Here is an 18,250-nt window from a genome sequence, read left to right as displayed (position 1 = left end):
ACTCTCCTTCCTACCTTTTTAGAATTATTTATTTGCTTATATTTTTTCATTAAAAACAGTTTTTTTTTTACTATTCTCTGTTATGTGTTTTTCAGGGCACTCTTTTAATGTCCAAACTAAATGTGTGCTCGTAAAACATGCACCACCCGCCCTGGCGTAACGACAACTGCACAGACTTAGAAACCGAGTCGCGAATTAATATCGCGTCTTGATGGATTATAACTTGGGTAAATAAAGGTTTGGTCACAATGGAACAATGGGAACAGAGTGAAAGGCCTGCCAATGCTGGGATGGGGTCAGAATGGTAGCACATCAGAGCAGCGAATTACGATTGGCTTACAGCTGCTCACTCGGGGTGCAGGCGTCAAAACAAGAAGGGTGGCAATAGGATCCCCTCCCCTCGCCGCTTCCCTTACATGTCCATCTCTCCACGCACTAAACAATGAAGGCAATTTTAAAAACAACCCAATAACCGCACGGCTTTCTGGGCGTGCATTTTTTTTAACATAAGCAAAACCCTGGGCTGGTTTCGGCATTAAGTGCATTATAAACTAGTCAGGCTTGCCCAAAGCAGTGCTGGTCATCTGCCAGATGTTAATATGCAAGGGCCGTCTCTGTTATTGGTCTTAGCTCGACGCATTAACTCCCAAGCATTATTGTAGAGGAGATAAGCAACACGTGGTCCCCCGGTGCAATGAATGGAATGGGACTCCTTGTCCAATTTCCCCCATCTTGTAATTTGTGGGGTGGGAGTTTTAACATTAAAAATAATAATTTGACTGGCGTCACGTGTTGTCACTTTTGGCGGGAAAAAAGTGGCAGTTGACACCGTTGAAGTGGCATCACTTTCTGCGTGGAATGAACATTACAAGATCAATTCCAAAACAACACGTGGTTTCAATTTGTATTTATACAGGTAGGAACAACAGGTTCCACACTGCCCACCAGGGATTATTAGGGTCATTTTCTATTTCGTAACGACGCCTCAAAAAAAATCTTCAGTGTGCCTCAGTGCTCACGTGAGCCTGGTCGTGGCCGAGCGATCGCACGGTCACGGTTCGAACCCAGCGGCCGCCCTGGTTATCACTGTGGGTGCAAAATTTAAAACGAACATCGCCGCTCATTAAATTTCGATTTAAAGCTTTCGTGACTGCAGGGATTCATCTTCTTGGTTCTTTCGGTAAAGTCACGTAGAATGGAAATAATGAAATAATAAAAATAAAACACAATAAAATAATTCTCACGACGTTTCTGTCTACTCGACAGACTGTCTACTCGCCAGACCTGCTCTTCACCTGAGGACGGCTGCTTGCGTTGTGGCCGAAACGTCGTGAGAATTATTTTATTATGTTTTATTTTTATTATTTTATTATTTCCACCGCCGCTCATTGTCTGCTTTACGGGGGACGTTCGAAATCCACTGACATCATCAATCGTCAAGGGTGATGCCATTGTGTGCCAGCGTCATGGCCCACATTTGCCCAATTGAAAATTGCACCGCAAATTTACCCAATTTGGGATTGTATGCAGCAGCAATCATCGCCCCCCCCACCCCCCGATTGGCAGGCTGATACCTCCGGATCACTCTTGCAAACGAGACAATTTTCTGGCCTCTAAAGCTCTCCCCTTGGTTTAAAGAAACAGCAACGCAAACCTGGAAAAGCACACAGACTGCACGTGCCATTGGTTGGCGGGGCATTGCCATCATGCAGTCACCTCCGATTATTAGCACGGTTGGCTGCGCCGTGCGGCTTCGCGAAAGAGGTTCGGACACGCGTGTGTACGGTGCTGCGTGCTTACGACGAGAATTTTTTTGGACGATGTGGAATGGGCGTGGCCAGTCCGAGGGATTGGAGCCAATGGGAAGTGAGGTGGGTGGGAGGGGGGACGGTGCTTCGCTTATCCTCGTGCTCAGAAATCGGTGTAGGGGGAGAGGGGGGGTGAATAAATAAAATGTCCACACTAAAAGGCCCTTTGACAACGGTGAACTCTCTGATGAATACCTCCACGTGAACGCCGATGTGCCAGCTCAGTCGGTTGCCGAGTTAACAACACGAGCACTCTTCTTGGTTCTTTCGGTAAAGTCACGTAGAAGGGAAGTAATAAAATAATACAAATGAAACATAATTAAAATAATTCTCACGACGTTTCGGCCACAACGCAAGCAGCCGTCCTCAGGTGAAGACCAGGTCATTCAGACGCTGTCTCCCCGAATTATTTTATTATGTTTAATTTTTATTATTTCATTACTTCCCTTCTACGTGACTTTACCGAAAGAACCAAGAAGATGAATCCCTGCAGTCACGAAAGCTTTAAATCGAAACACGAGCACTGAGAATTGAAATGCCCTGTGCCTTGGTAGAGAGGAAAGCATAGACGGTGTTTAGACTTGTATATTTGGAAGGGGTTCGCTTTGTCCCTCACGTTAGGAATCGAGGGTGCACACAATATATTTTCTATCTTAATTGTAAACTACTGAACATAAATTTTGATTCAAAGCTTTCGTGACTGCAGGGATTCATATTCTTGGTTCTTTCGGTATAGTCACGTAGAAGGGAAATAATAAAATATTGGTTATTATTTTTATTATTTTATTATTTCCCTTTTACGTGACTTTACCGAAAGAACCAAGAATACTGAACATAAATTAATAAAGTTTGGACGGGGCGTTGCACCCCCCATCCCCGCCGTGTCACCCCCACCCTCCGTAAATTCCGCCCATGAGAGGATTACATTTTTTAGAGAGCGAGGAAGATTTCACTTCACCATTAGCACCCACCTTGAAAGAAAGTCAAAGAGTCGCTAAATTAAATTTTTTTTAAAGCAACTTTATTAGCAACCGTTTTTCTCCCGAGCCTCTTTCCTCGTCTACGAGATCTGTGTCACGGAAAGAAAATAAAAACACACACACAACAAACTCGCGGTGATAATTGAGATCCATAATAGAGGTTGTTTTTGGGGTGAGATCGCATAAATATATAAACGTGTCGTTAAACCCGCCACCACCCGACACAGCCAACTATTAACGTGTTACTCTTTGGTTCTTTCGGTAAAGTCACGTATTAACAGAAATTAGTATTTAATTTATTATTTTCTCTTGATACGTGACTTTACCGAAAGAACCAAAGAGTAATTGCTGCAGTCACGAAAGCTCCAAATTAAGAATTAACGTGTTGTCACGTAAACAAAACGTGCCAATTCGTCACTAGCACAGCACTAAGCGGTGTGTTGGAGAGCCAAAGCCTCCGTGTTTAACTGAGAAATGAAATGCGCGCAGTCTGAGCGCCAAACGGCCTTCGAGGCTTGCGGGGATGTCAAAAGTCGGAGCAGCAGCAGCAGGAGGAGGAGAAGGAGCAGCTTGCAGAGGCGGCTGCCGGGCGCCACTACACAAAAGTCCCCACAATTCGTTGGCAACGCGCACAGGACGTGGCAATTGCCCCGAGGGAACGCGACAGCAGAATTTGTGATCCCCGCGACTGAAACCAACACAACAACAACAAAAAAGACTTGCGCACGCGTTGGCTCCGCTCAGCCACGTCGTGAAGATTGAGATAATTTATTGGGATTACGAGCTAGACGTTACCGTCTGCGCGCCTGGGTGCGTGTGTGCAGACACACACAAAGACAATGAACAGACTCAGTTTAACACCTAGGCTTTCGCGACCAATATTATTCATAATAAAGTTTTTTGGGTTAGATGGCGTAAGGATAAATGTGTCGTAACCCTCCACCACCCGACACAGCCAATTAGTAGTAAACAAAACGCCAATTAGTTACTACTTCAGCCCACGGGTGTGTTGGAGACTGTTGGGGACAAGTGCTGTTAGCGAGCACCTATGAAGGCCGGCACGGGGCACGAGGGGGTGGGTGACCAACACCACGCCCGACCGCCTTTGTCTCCCCTGTGGCGATTTTTACACGCAGCACCAGGTACTCGTTTGAGGCTGAGTCGACCTAGCGGAGGCCCAGGACCAGTTCAGATAATCGTCATTGGTGTTGACCGTGAACGGAAATCGAACCCGGGTCACCAGGTTCGTAGCGCAGCGCGCTAACCGCTACACTAGCGCTCCCCAGACATACACATACATATGTTACATAACCGACCTGGATAAAAGGGACGGCGGCAAAGATAATTGGCCAGAGAAGACACCTGGGCACACCCATCTATCAGGTGTCGTTCGTCCGGGGATTGCCACCGCATTGGAGTGGTGGCATCACCACCAGGCCCCATTCAGCAGGTGGGGCCCAAAGCAGAAATGTTTTCTCAGTAATGTTTTCTCCTCTCCCTTTCAACGTAGAAAATCATAGGCGGGCGACAGAAGTGATGTGGATGGGGAACACAGACGTTAGTGAGATGAGAGAAATGTAGAGAGAACAAATATCTAGTTGTGGTGTGATGATAAAAATATAGACAAAGAATAATTATAGGTGTAGTGAGATGAGAAAAATATAGAGAAAAATATACTTGTGGTGAAATGAGAGTAGAGAGATGCTGACAATATCGGGATCAGAGATATATTGGCTTGTTATGTGATTGGGACTGTTACGTTTGTTAGGATTTGAACTTGAGATAATATTTGATACTTTCTTTTTTTTCTTCCAAAATCTGCTGACCCCTTGAGCCATTGGGGGGGGGGGGGGGTCCCTACGCCTTTGTGAAATGTGCTCATGTGCCACGGTCTCGAGATATTAAACTGCCTCGACGGGTACACAGGGGGTCGTGGGTTCGATCCCGACCCTGACAATGCCTGCATATTTGGAGTTTAAATGATCTCCTCGTGGTTACGTGGATTTTTCTCCGGGTCCTCCGAATTTTCTCTCCACATTAGAGGCATGCCTTTAGAGTTATTTGGCTGCTATACATTCCCACGAGATAAGACACTTCTGATTTAAAGCTTTCGTGACTGCAGGGATTCATCTTCTTGGTTCTTTCGGTTGCTGCTTTCAGTTGCTGCAGTTTCTGCTGCAGCAGCAGCAGCAGCAATTGCAGCAACAGCAGCAGCAGCAGAAACTGCAGCAGCAGCAGAAACTGCAGCAGCAGCAACTGCAGCAGCGGCAGAAACTGCAGCAGCAGCAGAAACTGCAGCAGCAGCAGAAACTGCAGCAGCAGTAACTGCAGCAGCAGCAGAAACTGCAGCAGCAGAAACTGCAGCAGCAGCAGAAACTGCAACAGCAGCAGAAACTGCAGCAGCAGAAACTGCAGCAGCAGCAGAAACTGCAGCTCCCTTTGATGCTGTTAATCCTGCATAATACACATGCATATGCAGTACTAATCACATTCCTGCATTTCCCATAAATATGCTAAATTCCTCTTGATATGCAAATTCCTTTGTCAAGGCGCCCAGCTTATATATATGCTCCAAGCTCGTGTGCTGTTTCATTCAGACTCTGTCGCCTCGACGGACCTGGTTTTCACCTGAGGACGGCTGCTTGCGTTGTGGCCGAAACGTCGTGAGAATAATTTTATTATGTTGTATTTTTATTATTTTATTACTTCACTTCTACGTGACTTTACCGAAAGATCCAAGAAGATGAGAAACTTCGTTGAGCTATCATTTGTGGGCAGGTCGTTTCTGAAAAAGAGCTACATCGCTCAATGGGCCTGATCTGGTACAATAAAAAATAAATAGTTTAGATTTTAATAGTTTCGTGCCAATGCCGCAATTGGCCAAATGCAATGGGAATATAATAAGAACCGTGACAAATGACGTAACTTATTTAAATAACAAAAATGCCCCGTTTTAATGCTAATAAGTTTAGGAGCTTACCGTTTTCTCTTTAACAGCCATTACTGGCTTTGTGTACTTGAATAATGCGTTCATTGTGTTTACATCGGCGTTCTAATTGCAGCTGAGATGGGATGAAATCTGCCCCATTAATAATACTTAAATTCTATTCAATTAATCTGAAATGCATTTATTTGGCAACATATCAAGGCCTTATACATTTGAACTCAGTTCGCAAGTAGGATAAGGTTGTTTTGTGTGACGTAATGATTTCACCCATCACAGTTGACATCCGTAGCGAGTAATAGCTGAACCAGTCCTGGACCCAACCTGCACCAACTCACACTGATGAACACGGTTGTGCTATGGTCAAACAAGCCCGTGACCGGCAGCGCATAGGGAAGGCCTTTAAGTAGCAGTGGATTGACAATGGTGCCGTAAATTATAATTATTTCTTAATCGATTTTCGAAATAACTTTTGTTCGAGTGAACGGCACTTATTTAAATTTAGAACGCCGATGGAAACCTCGGTAATTGACTCGGACAATAAATCTTTTTTTGTTGTTGTCTAGAGCGTCCTGCGCGTGAACGTTTCACCCCAAGGGCTCGCTGCTGTGCTCCACTAGTGGAGGTGACCACGGCGGAACTGCCAGCAAAGACAGCCCACCCCAGTGCAGACCGGGCACCGCAGACTCATTGAACTGGCGACACGAGCATCCGTCTAGATTTGAAGCTTTCGTGACTGCAAGGATTCACATTCTTAGGTTTTTTCGGTAAAGTCACGTAGGTTAAACATTTTAAATAAAAATAAAAATTAACGACGTTTCGGAAGCAACTGAAGACGGAGGCTTGTGTTGCTTCCGAAACGTCGTGAAATTTTTTTGTTGTTTTTGTTTTATTTTACTTTTATTAATTTAAATTTTTTACCTACGTGACTTTACCGAAAAAACCTAAGAATATGAGCATCCGTCTGCCTGCACTAAAGTCGCGCCTGGGAGTCCGGTCTTTGTGCGAAGCGGGTCACATGCGGTGGACTGAAGGGTCGGGGGGTGGGAGCTCCTGCCAGGCAGGGCCGTGACCGCCGCTGTGCATTTCGTGGGTGTCCGTATAACCCGAAACATTCAGAGCAACGTTTCGTCACTAACAGCTGCGGCGGCCCGCAGAGAAATACAATTCCGAGAGGGGACATCTCGGCCGGTGAACATTCTTCGTAGCGCAAAATAATCATGCGCGTCGTTGTGTAGAATATAAGTGCGGTAATAAAATGTACAATAAGGCCTCCTTGCCATATTTGTCACGTTTAGCAGATGGCTGTGCGGCCAATGGGATGTGTCAAAAACAATACCTTTATTTTTTATGTGGAGAGAGCACTGCACGAGGAGACGCGCGCGTTGTCTGTTTATCTTCTTTACAGCAGATCGCATCTCCATTGGGCGCACTTTGCCGTGTCGTATTGTTTCTGCTTCTTGCGTTGTCAATACGGTCCCCTATAGTTCTCGAGTATTGATTTTTTTTCAATCTTTCACCGTTTTCCTTTCAGGGCGTCGTTACTGACGAATGGATGTGTTGAGGTTTTTGATTTTTTTTTTGCACGCAACCCGCCTTCCACGGTATGGCCCCATTATTTTTTGTTTGACACGGGTAATAGGCACCCAGCACATTTTTGAACAATAACCCCCCGGTATTCTTAAGTCTGCGTTTTTCTCTCTTCAACGTGGAGACGTAAACGACGATTGTGCTGACGACGAAACCTCATATAGAGTGTCACAGTAGCCTGCAAACAGTCGGCACAACACAGAGTCAATAAGCGGGTAATAGTAACAATTACATTGATATAGCAGCTTTTCATAAAGGATCTCAAAGCGCTGTACAGGACACAGCAGCAGCAGACACTCAGCATGAAAAGAATATTATAAATACATTTTAAGAGTCATTCACGAAATTAAATAAACGTAGATAAACTCAACAATGTTATTATTTTACCAGGTAAGGCCCACTGAGCTATGTAGCTCTTTTTCAGAAGCGACCTGGCCACAAATGATAGCTCAACGACGTGGCTTATCGCGTGGAAATTCACGGCAGCTAAGCACTCTAAACGCGTGATGTTGATTCTAAATGTGGAGGGAAAACCGGAGGACCCGGAGAAAAATCCCCGTGACCACAAGGGGAGAGAGACACGCAATCTCCAAATATACAGCAGGCGTCAGGGTCGGGATCGAACCCACGACCTCCTGCATACCAGGCGAGGGAGTTAACATCTCGCCACTGTGATGAGTTGCGTAGATTTAATATGATTATCGTGCCCTATAACTCCAGTTATCTGCGGACCTATTATCCACGACTCCTGTTATCTGCCGCACCATAATCTAACCAGGAGCCACAGAGACATTCTTTGGTGGCTTACCTGTAACTTCCACAGCACGGCTGATCTACTGCCATAAAAATTAACCCGTAAAAACAAAGTTTTTCACTATAAATCCTTTATATGCGTGGCATCGGGGCGGCTAGAGTCCTCTCGTCCTCTGGCTTGAGAGGGCTGCCACCTATGGGTCAGATGATTGTCTGGCAGCATTAAGCAATTGGTAATTAAATATTTAAACAAATTTCCCTAAACAGTGTAAAATTTTGGAAAAAAATGTCACGAAAATTAATTGTCACGCACAACGAGTCTGTGTGCAAAATGTCAGCTCGATTGGATCACGGAAAGTGGGTTAAAAAACGACCGAAAGATTTGCACGGTCCTAAGCAAGCAAGCGAACTTAACATAAAGTATTTAATAAATATATGAGCTCAAGCAACCTCCATTCACTCTCGTAGAGATCTGCTACTTCGAGTGATCTCATTCACTCTCTTAGAAACCTTATATGGATTGTCACGGTAGGGATCTGTTACTTAGAGTGACCTCATTCGTTCCCATAGATATCTGCTACTTAGAGTGATCTCATTCACTCTCATAGATATCTGTTACTTAGAGTGATCTCATGCACTCTCATAGATATCTGCTACTTAGAGTGATCTCATTCATTCCCATAGATATCTGCTACTTAGAGTGATCTCATTCACTCTCATAGATATCTGCTACTTAGAGTGACCTCATTCACTCTCATAGATATCTGCTACTTAGAGTGATCTCATTCAATCTCAGAACAACAATAAAAACGCAACACATTCGTGCAAAAACACCGTGGCCTTGAAAGTAAAACATATATACAGTCCCCTCGTCATTTGTATTTGCTATGACGAAGGTCCGTCGCCTGAAACGTCGGCTGTTATATACGTGTTGTTGTCTGTGCGTGTGCACCACTGCCATCGTAACAGCAGCAGCAGCAGCAGCAGCGACTGTGGCATCATCATTACCACCACCACCACCAAATGAGTAATTTGGTTCTCCCGTAGAGCTTTGTCAAGTAACAAAGACCCTCGCGATACTCATAGAGGCATCTTCTTGGTTCTTTCGGTATAGTCACGTAGAAGGGAAATAATAAAATAATAAAAATAAAACTATGAAGAAGGTTTTATTATGTATTTTTGTTTTATTTTTATTATTTTATTATTTCCCTTCTACCAAGACTATGAATCCCTGTAGTCACGAAAGCTTTAAATCGAAACACAAATCATAGGGTCATGTTAGCATTCGCGCATGCCGGGCCACTTTGCATCGATCATCTAAACCAGCGACAAAACCGGGAGCTCTAATGGCGAGTAGGGCCACCCGCGAGATATTGACGACCTCGCTTGGTATACAGGAGGTCGTGGGTTCCAACCCGACCCTGCCGCCTGCTGCATTGTTTAGAGTATTTTGGCCGCTATAAATTTCAACGCAATAAGCCACTTTGTTGAGCTATCATTATTGACCAGGTGGCTTCTGAAAAAAAGTGACATAGCTCAGTGGGACTTACCTACTTGGTAAAATAAACAAAATAAAAACAAGAGTTCCTTATCTTCTTGGTTCTTTCGGTAAAGTCACGTAGAAGGGAAGTAATAAAATAATAAAAATAAAACATAATAAAATAATTCTCACGACGTTTGTCGGGGAGACAGCGTCAGACGCTGTCTCCCCGACAGACCTGTTCTTCACCTGAGGACGGCTGCTTGCGTTGTGGCCGAAACGTCGTGAGAATTATTTTTATTGTTTTATTTTTATTATTTTATTGCTTCCCTTCTACGTGACTTTACCGAAGGGAACCAAGAAGATGAATCCCTGCAGTCACGAAAGCTTTAAATCGAAATTTAAGAGTTCCTTAATAATCCGCCGCGCCACGCGTTGTCGCCGCAACGCTCTCCGTGGCCACCTCTGCAGCTGGCGGCAGCACCGCCACGCGAATCGATCCCTCCCTGTTGTTGTTGTTGTTGATGCGTCGGAGGCAAACGGTTGAGGTCCGCGCGGCGCGTGCACGACGCAGAGCAAGGGGAGTAGTGCGGGTTGGCGAGCTTGGGGCCGCACAGTAAGGGGTGAGAACCCCGGAACGGGCTTGACATTGCTTATTGATGGCATGATATTATGAGAGAGGCGTTACCCCCTGGTTAAATAAAAAAAAACCCATCCTAAACGCAGATATTATTGAAAGCTTGCGATGCAAGAAGAATATTGCTGTGGGATGTTGCATTTTAATTCACCTGCTGTGTCCTTTTTTATTTTATTTTCCCCAGCGGTGTGTAGTTGTTTTATTTTATTTATGTATGTATATATATTTTATTTTTCCAGCATTTTGTTCTATTTCACGCTTCAAGGGAACAAAACAAAATTAAAACCGAGCGCGTCCCCATGGGATCGCTGCTCGTTGTGTGTGCGTGTGCGGTGTGTGTGTGATGCGTGGTGTGTGTGTGTGTGCGTGTGTGTGTATGTGTGTGCGTGTGTGCGTGATGTGTGTGTGTGTGCGGTGTGTGTGATGCGTGCTGGTGTGTGTGTGTGCGTGCTGGTGTGTGTGATGCGTGGTGTGTGTGTGCGCGTGGTGTGTGTGTGTGCGGTGTGTGTATGATGCGCGTGCTGTGTATGATGTGCGTGGTGTGTGTGTGCGTGCTGGTGTGTGTGTGTGACGCGTGGTGTGTGTGTGATGCGTGGTGTGTGTGTGTGCGGGGTGTGTGTGATGTATGTGGTGTGTGTGTCTGTGTGCGGTGTGTGTATGATGCGCGTGTTGTGTGTGTGCGGTGTGTGTATGATGCGCGTGCTGTGTGTGTGTGCGTGCTGGTGTGTGTGATGCGTGGTGTGTGTGTGCGCGTGGTGTGTGTGTGTGCGGTGTGTGTATGATGCGAGTGGTGTGTGTGTGTGCGGTGTGTGTGTGATGCGTGCTGGTGTGTGTGATGCGTGGTGTGTGTGTGTGCGGTGTGTGTATGATGCGCGTGGGGTGGGTGTGCGTGCTGGTGTGTGTGATGCGTGGTGTGTGTGTGTGCGTGCTGTGTGTGTGATGCGTGGTGTGTGTGTTTGTGCTGTGTGTGTGTGATGCGTGGTGTGTGTGTTTGTGCGGTGTGTGTATGATGCGCGGTGTGTGTATGATGCGCGGTGTGTGTGTGCGGTGTGTGTGTGATGCGCGTGGTGTGTGTGATGCGTGGTGTGTGTGTTCGTGCGGTGTGTGTATGATGCGCGTGGTGTGTGTGTGTGCGGTGTGTGTGTGCGGTGTGTGTGTGGTGTGTGTGTGCGGTGTGTGTGTGGTGTGTGTGCGGTGTGTGTGTGTGGTGTGTGTGCGGTGTGTGTGTGCGGTGTGTGTGTGTGTGTGCGGTTTGTGCGTGCGTGCTGTGTGTGTGTGCGTGCTGTGTGTGTGATGCGTGGTGTGTGTGTGTGATGCGCGTGTTGTGTGTGTGTGTGCGTGGTGTGTGTGTGCGGTGTGTGTGTGTGATGCGCGGGTGTGTGTGTGCGTGGTGTGTGTGTGTGTAATGCGCGGGTGTGTGTGTGCGTGGGAAGCGGTAGTGTAGCAGTTAGCGCGCTCCTTTAATAACCCGGTTGACCCGAGTTCCATTCCCGCTCGCGGCCACCAACACCAGTGACGATTATCTGAACCAGTTCTGGGCCTCTCCTAGGTCGATTCAGCCTCCAATGAGTCCCTGGTGCGGTGTGTAAACATCGCCACTGGGGAGACAAAGGCGGCTGGGCGTGGTGTTGTCCACCCACCCCCTCCTGTGCTGTTCCGGGCTTCATAGGTGTTCGCTAGCAGCACTTGTCCCAAAAGTATGTAAAGGATATACGGGGGATCTTTGTCTTGTGTGTGTGTGTGTGTGCGACGGCGCATACGTGAGCGTGCTTCCGAGTCTCCGTGGCCTCTGTGTTTGACTGGCAGTGGGTGCAGTTATCTGCAAATGTGTTCTATTAATTTGCTGCTCCATTAACCGCGGGTTTGGTATGTAAGTGCTCTCCCGTGTGCCATAGCCTCTCAGTGCCGTCAGCGCGAGATGGCTGGATCTCAATGCCTTTAAAAATATATATATATAAATAATTCCTACTGTCGTCGACCCGTAACGTGGTACATCGATAAAGGCGCAGCCCTGCAATTCCCTGCTCACGCCACCGTGGGCGGAAGGCGACTCCACTACAGGGAGTTGCCTGCACCGTCGAGCCAAGAATTTCTTTGGAACTGCTTTTAGTATTTAGTTTGTTGTCCTTCCCCGGGCACCTCCGATAAACACGGTTGCCTCTGTACGGTGCGAAAGAAGTTCTAAATACATACATGCACACACCACATGTCCGGATGGAAGAGGTGAACCGTACTCGCACTTTTACCCCACCACATGCAACCGATCTGTTTGACTCAATATTCTTAATTTTGGAGCTTTCGTGACTGCAGGAATTATTCTTTGGTTCTAGTTAGTTAGATTTTTGTTGCTATTTCTTTCATGCCTGATGATGATTGCTTGTGTTGCAATCGAAACGTCGTAATATGCTATTATTTTAATTTATTATTTTATCTTTAGACGTGACTTAACCGAAAGAACCAAAGAAGAATGACTAAATATTGGTGGGATGCCCCACGGCTTTGAGAAGTCGTGAGGATTTAAGAAACTTGCCGCGGCTGGTTCGGCAAGGTTGTCTTGACGATGTGACCGCGTAACAAGCTGCGCGTGTACCGACTTTTAGCGGCATGTTTTCATTCAAGTCATAGAATCACACGCCACTGTTATTAGCTGCTTGAGAACAAGGCTCCCATTGATAATTAACAAATACCAACTCATTGGCTACAGATGGGCATACATCATGTTGAGCGTCATATTGGGGGAAAAAAATATATAACCGATCGCTGGTAATTATATTGTTACGTATAATTTGTGTTTACCCACGTGTCTCAAGCCATCGCTGATGCTTCAGTTTGGGCATTTTACAGCGCGAGTAAGCATGCTACCTCCTCCCACCCTCCCCACCACCACCACCACCTATCGTTTTCTGTAGCGAGATATTGTGCGTAACAACTCGCTGGCAGAAATACCTGCCACTGCTCCCGAGTTAACAAACAATTAAAATGAATCTTCTTAGTTCTTTCGGTAAAGTCACGTAGAAGGGAAGTAATACAATAATAATACTTCCCTTCTACGTGACTTTACCGAAAGAACCAAGAAGATGAATCCCTGCAGTCACGAAAGCTTTAAATCGAAAATTAAAACGAACGCTCGATTCCTCGTCCTACTGCGAAAGCTCTCGGCGCCGATCATCTGTTCCCGCAAGACGTGGCGGGGGGACATCACCGAGAAGGAACGGAGGGGGGGGGGGCAATCTTGGTGGCCAATGTGGCAGAAACTGACGTAGGAACAGCCGTACCACGACGACGAGCGAAGCACACATCTTCCAATAAAATTGTAAAAAAAATATGTATTATTATTTTTGCGATTACGATTTGCTAGATATTTTTTTTATTCTCTTACATGTTCTCGGTTATTATTGATTTATTTTACCGTGACTTGTTGCGGTTTTGTCGGATAAGAGGCGGTTGTTGTTTTTGTTGATGAAACTCGATTTAAGAGCCTCTTGGCTCACAGGGTACTTCAAAATAAACTGAACTGAAACTGAAAATGTGAAAAATCACTCTCAGATAATTCCATTAGAATAACAAACAGCAGCAACACCACTACCCCCGCCACCCCTACTAGCAGACTTAATTCTCACTTGCAGGCCGGTGCTGCGTTATTAAAATTAATAAAATTAATAAAAGTAAAATAAAAATAAAATAAAATAAAAATCACGTCGTGATTTTTTTTTTTACTTTTATTATTTTTTACCTACGTGACTTTACCAAAAAAACCTAAGAATATGAATCCTTGCAGTCACGAAAGCTTCAAATCTCAAATCAATTCTCGCCACCGGACTGTGTGCGCGACACCCCGGGCAGGTAACGGGCGCAGCAGCATGTCTTAGCTCGGCCTGCGCGCAAGCAATCTCGTGGCTAAACAACCTCGGTTTGGATTTATCATTGGAGCCTCTCAAACGTGGCCGTACGCCGGAAGAGAGGAGCAGAAATCGCAGCGAGCGGGCGTCGTTGCTGAAGATGTTAACTACTTCGCCAGGTATACAGGAGGTCGTGGGTTCGATGCCGACGCTGACAATGCGTGTATTTTTGTAGTTTGCGTGTCTCTCTCTCTCGCCCTGCGGTCGCGTTGATTTTTTTCTCCAGGTCCTGCGGGTTTCCCTCCACATTTTGAATCAACAACATGCGTATCAAGTACAGGGTGCTTGACATTTTTTTAAAAAGACTTATAGGGGACTATCGTTTTTAATGGAAAAAGAATGGATAATACACTGTAACATGACAACAAATGTATGTTAATAGCTTCAAACAGTCAAAGAATCTCCACTTGTTCGCCATCATTGTCAACACATGCCTGGAATCTTCTCCAGGTGGTCTCCAAAGCCCAGAGGCATATTTCTTGCGGTATTGCTGCAGATTCTCAGTAGTGTTAAAACATTTTTTAAGCTCCCTGTATTTTGGCTGCTCTATATTTCCACGTGATAAGCCACTTCGTTGAGCTATCATTTGTGATGGGCAGGTCGCTTCTAAAACAGATCGCCTTACCTGGTAAAGAAAAAAAAAGTTTAGTTTTTTTTTAGTTTAATAAAAATCGCAGTGAAAAAATCTTTGAAGTGACTCCTGCAGCTAACCCAGAGGTCGCCCATTGCCCGAGGCAAGGGCCTGGATTTGTGCTACCCTCTTGAACAATCTGTGGCAAGAAAACGCAACTTGTCAAAAAATTCTAACGGCGACCCTGAAACTGTAGGAAAGGTCACTGGGAGGTCAACGAGTGGAATGGATAATATCGCCTGCGGTTGTCCTGCATGGCTCCCACGTGCTTTGGGGTTGTGGCCGTGCGTCGCATGTATGTTGAACTTCTTTCGAACCTCGATTTAAAGCTTTCGTGACTGCAGGGATTCATCTTCTTGGTTCTTTCGGTAAAGTCACGTAGAAGGAAAAAAAAATAAAACATAATAAAATAATAGAAGAATAAAATAATATATTATAATAAAATAATATATTTTATTTTATAATGTTTTATTTTTATTTTATTATTTTCCTTCTACATGACTTTACCGAAAGAACCAAGAAGATTCTTTCGAACCGTACGTAGCCAACCATGCTAATCGGTGGTGTAGTGCTTAGGTTCGTGTAATGTGTAGTGTATAGTGATAATCGTGCATAGTGTAGGGTAATGTATGGTGGTGTATAGTCTGGTGTAGTCAAGTGTAGCGTATAGTGTATGGTAAAGTGTACGCACGTGAAACTTCTTTCGATGAACAAAATGAAAACCCGACCAACTGGCGGTTGGTCCAACGTTTCGCTTCTCGACCCAGCATTTTCCGAAGGTGCCGTTAGCGGTTCCGGTAGCCTCGGAAAACATCGCGCGCCCGCCACGGTCTCGAGCCTGCGTCTGAGCTGCGCCGAAGTCGTTCTCGGCGGAGAGAAATGTCTCGCGATGCGGCAAGTTGGGGGTCGTCCATAAATGACGTCACGCACCTAGGGGGGGGGGGGTGGTCAGACATTTGTGACGATGTGTGACGAGGGGGGGGGGGAGGTTGAGAAATGTGACGTCACATCAAAATGCGCAACTTAAAATAAATATAGACAACACGTTCTACTTAATTAAATGTAAATTTTAATAAGTGTTTTTTCCTACAACGTCAGAGCTGCAGCGGCACATTAAATACGCACTACAATGACAATAGTTTAAAGCGATTTGAAGCATGTTTAATTTTTTTTGGGGGGGGGGGGGCAGAGCTTGGTGACGTCATATTTGAGGGGGGGGGGTCTGACTTTTTGTGACGCCGTGTGACGAGGGGGGGGGGGGTCAAAAATCGTCCAAAATCGCGTGACGTCATTTATGGACGGCCCCTTGCCGTTAAACCCCCTTTGAGCCGAGATGTTGTGTTGTCCCTGCGATGATGCACTCTCAACTGTTTTTTTTAAAGTAATTGTATCTACCTTCTCCTATACTTCACACTCACGTCATTGTTTTTGTTTTTGTCTTCGCGTTGTTTGTTGTTTGTGGCGTTCTGACGCGCCCCTGCCGGAAATCTGCGACAATAATAAGTATAACCCGTAAAAACAAAGTTTTTCACTATAAATCCTTTATATGCGTGGCGGCTAGAGTCCTCTCGTCCTCTGGCTTGCGATAGCTGCCACCTATGGGTCAGATGATTGTCTGCAGTATTAAAGAATTGGTAATTAAATATTTAATTTGTTTTCCCTAAACAGTGTAAAATTTTGGATTTTTTTTTCACGAACATTAATTGTCTCGCACAACGAGTCTGTGTGCAAAATGTCAGCTCGATTGGATCACGGGAAGTGGGTTAAAAAAAGCACGCAAGCACGCAAGCAAGCAAGCGAACTTAATATAAAGGATTTAAAAAGAGCTTTGTAGCGCATCGGATTCCTCCAGTTTAAATAAATATTATGATTCTGCCTTGGCAGTAACGCGTCGTGTACCGCCGCACAAGTGGTTGAGTTTAAGCAGAGTGAGTACCAACTCTCACCGCGGTCCACATTGCAATGATTCATTCTAAAGCGCCTTCACCCTTCGAGCCACGTAGACAACATCGCTGTAGCGATACTCGTATGATTGCTGTATTCCCTCGGAAGGTCGATTCGTTAGCGGCGGCAGTGGCGATGCTCTGGAAACCTCACGTCGGCTGCAGACTCCGCTCCACCATCAGCGCGGCATCCGCAATGTCACAGCGGGCACGGGCAGTCGGAATCTGGCGGTACGATCACGATGACCTTTGACCTTTTGTTGGGCACGCTTCGGTCCGTCCAGTTGACTTTGCTTCTCCGTATTAACGTTGTTTTTTTTTCTTGTCGTGGGTTAGATCGCGCAAATATGAATGTGTCGTGAAACCCCGCCACCACCCGACGCAAGCCAATGTGGTGAGGCTTGTCACGTGAACACAACACGTGCCAATTGGGTCACTACCTCAGCCCCGCCGGTGGTGTCGGGAGAGTAAACCCGCGACATTTACATTTCGAGTACGGGAAATGTTGGTCGCGACCGCCGACGAGTTCAACTGTTTATGCTTTTAAATTTCGATTTAAAGCTTTCGTGACTGCAGGGATTCATCTTCTTTGTTCTTTCGGTAAAGTCACGTAGAAGGGAAGTAATAAAATAATAAAAATGGCCGAAACGTCGTGAGAATTATTTTATTATGTTTTATTTTTATTATTTTATTACTTCCCTTCTACATGACTTTACCGAAAGAACCAAGAAGATGTTTATGCTTTTGGTTACTTCGGCTCGATCGCTGTAACTTTGACCGGTGGTGCATGACTGAAATCCCCCCACCCCCTTAACCCCCCCCCCTTGACCCCCCCTCCCCCCATTCCACCCCCCATTTCCCCCGTATCCACTGTTGGTCCTCTTCGTAGCCCGACGCCAGTGCCTCCTCCTGCCCCCGTGGGTCCCGGCGCAGTTGCACCGCCTGTGCACTTGTACGCGACCGCTGGCTGAGTCCGATTGAAGTTTTTGTTCACGCTGACACGACTTCTACAGCCTCGGTTTTCTCCTGAGTACACCGCGCAGTCTTCTATTGTGTTTGTTTTGTTTACTTGCATTGTTTACCAATAGTCCACTGTACAGTACTTCTCGAGTGTGGATTTACTCTCTAAACCCTGCCTCTGTTTTGTTTAGCAGCGTTCTTGGTAGTTTTCTCTCTGTGTGTGTGTGCTCTATCACAACAGTTTTTTTGGCATTTCAACTGTTGTTTACTGATGGGTTTTCCAATAGCCTGGGTTATTCAATAAATTTCCACTGTCGTCATTTATTGATTTTTATTTACCGCTGCTATTTCACTTATTCATATTCACGGCGACTCAAGAAAAGCCAGAACTCGCGGTCATGTGTGTGTGTTTTTAAAAAAAACTGCACAACTCCTAGCGAGGCGTGAGGCTTGCCAACATCATTTTCCCTAAGGGGGCTTATAACTCCTCGTGGGATATCAACCAGACACGTGACTGCGTGTCCACGGGCAGAGCGAGAGGCGTGATTGGTCGTGGGGTGCCGGGTGCTGACCCAGACAGAAGCGCCTGGAATTAAGAAGCCCCGAGTACAATCACGATACACGC

General features: G+C 45.8%; 1 long non-coding RNA gene across 1 annotated transcript; it reads left to right on the top strand.

Moving 5' to 3' along the window:
- Positions 1–882: 882 nt before the first annotated feature.
- On the top strand, positions 883–17,775 carry LOC133350160 (uncharacterized). Its single transcript, XR_009756019.1, has 4 exons — positions 883–916; positions 16,775–16,896; positions 17,002–17,059; positions 17,555–17,775. It is a non-coding gene; the product is annotated as an uncharacterized LOC133350160 (long non-coding RNA).
- Positions 17,776–18,250: the final 475 nt, after the last annotated feature.

This window comes from Lethenteron reissneri, chromosome 4, assembly GCF_015708825.2.
Source record: "Lethenteron reissneri isolate LAM-NWPU_2019-01 chromosome 4, ASM1570882v1, whole genome shotgun sequence".
NCBI lineage: Eukaryota > Metazoa > Chordata > Hyperoartia > Petromyzontiformes > Petromyzontidae > Lethenteron > Lethenteron reissneri.
This window is presented reverse-complemented; position numbering and strand designations above follow the sequence as displayed.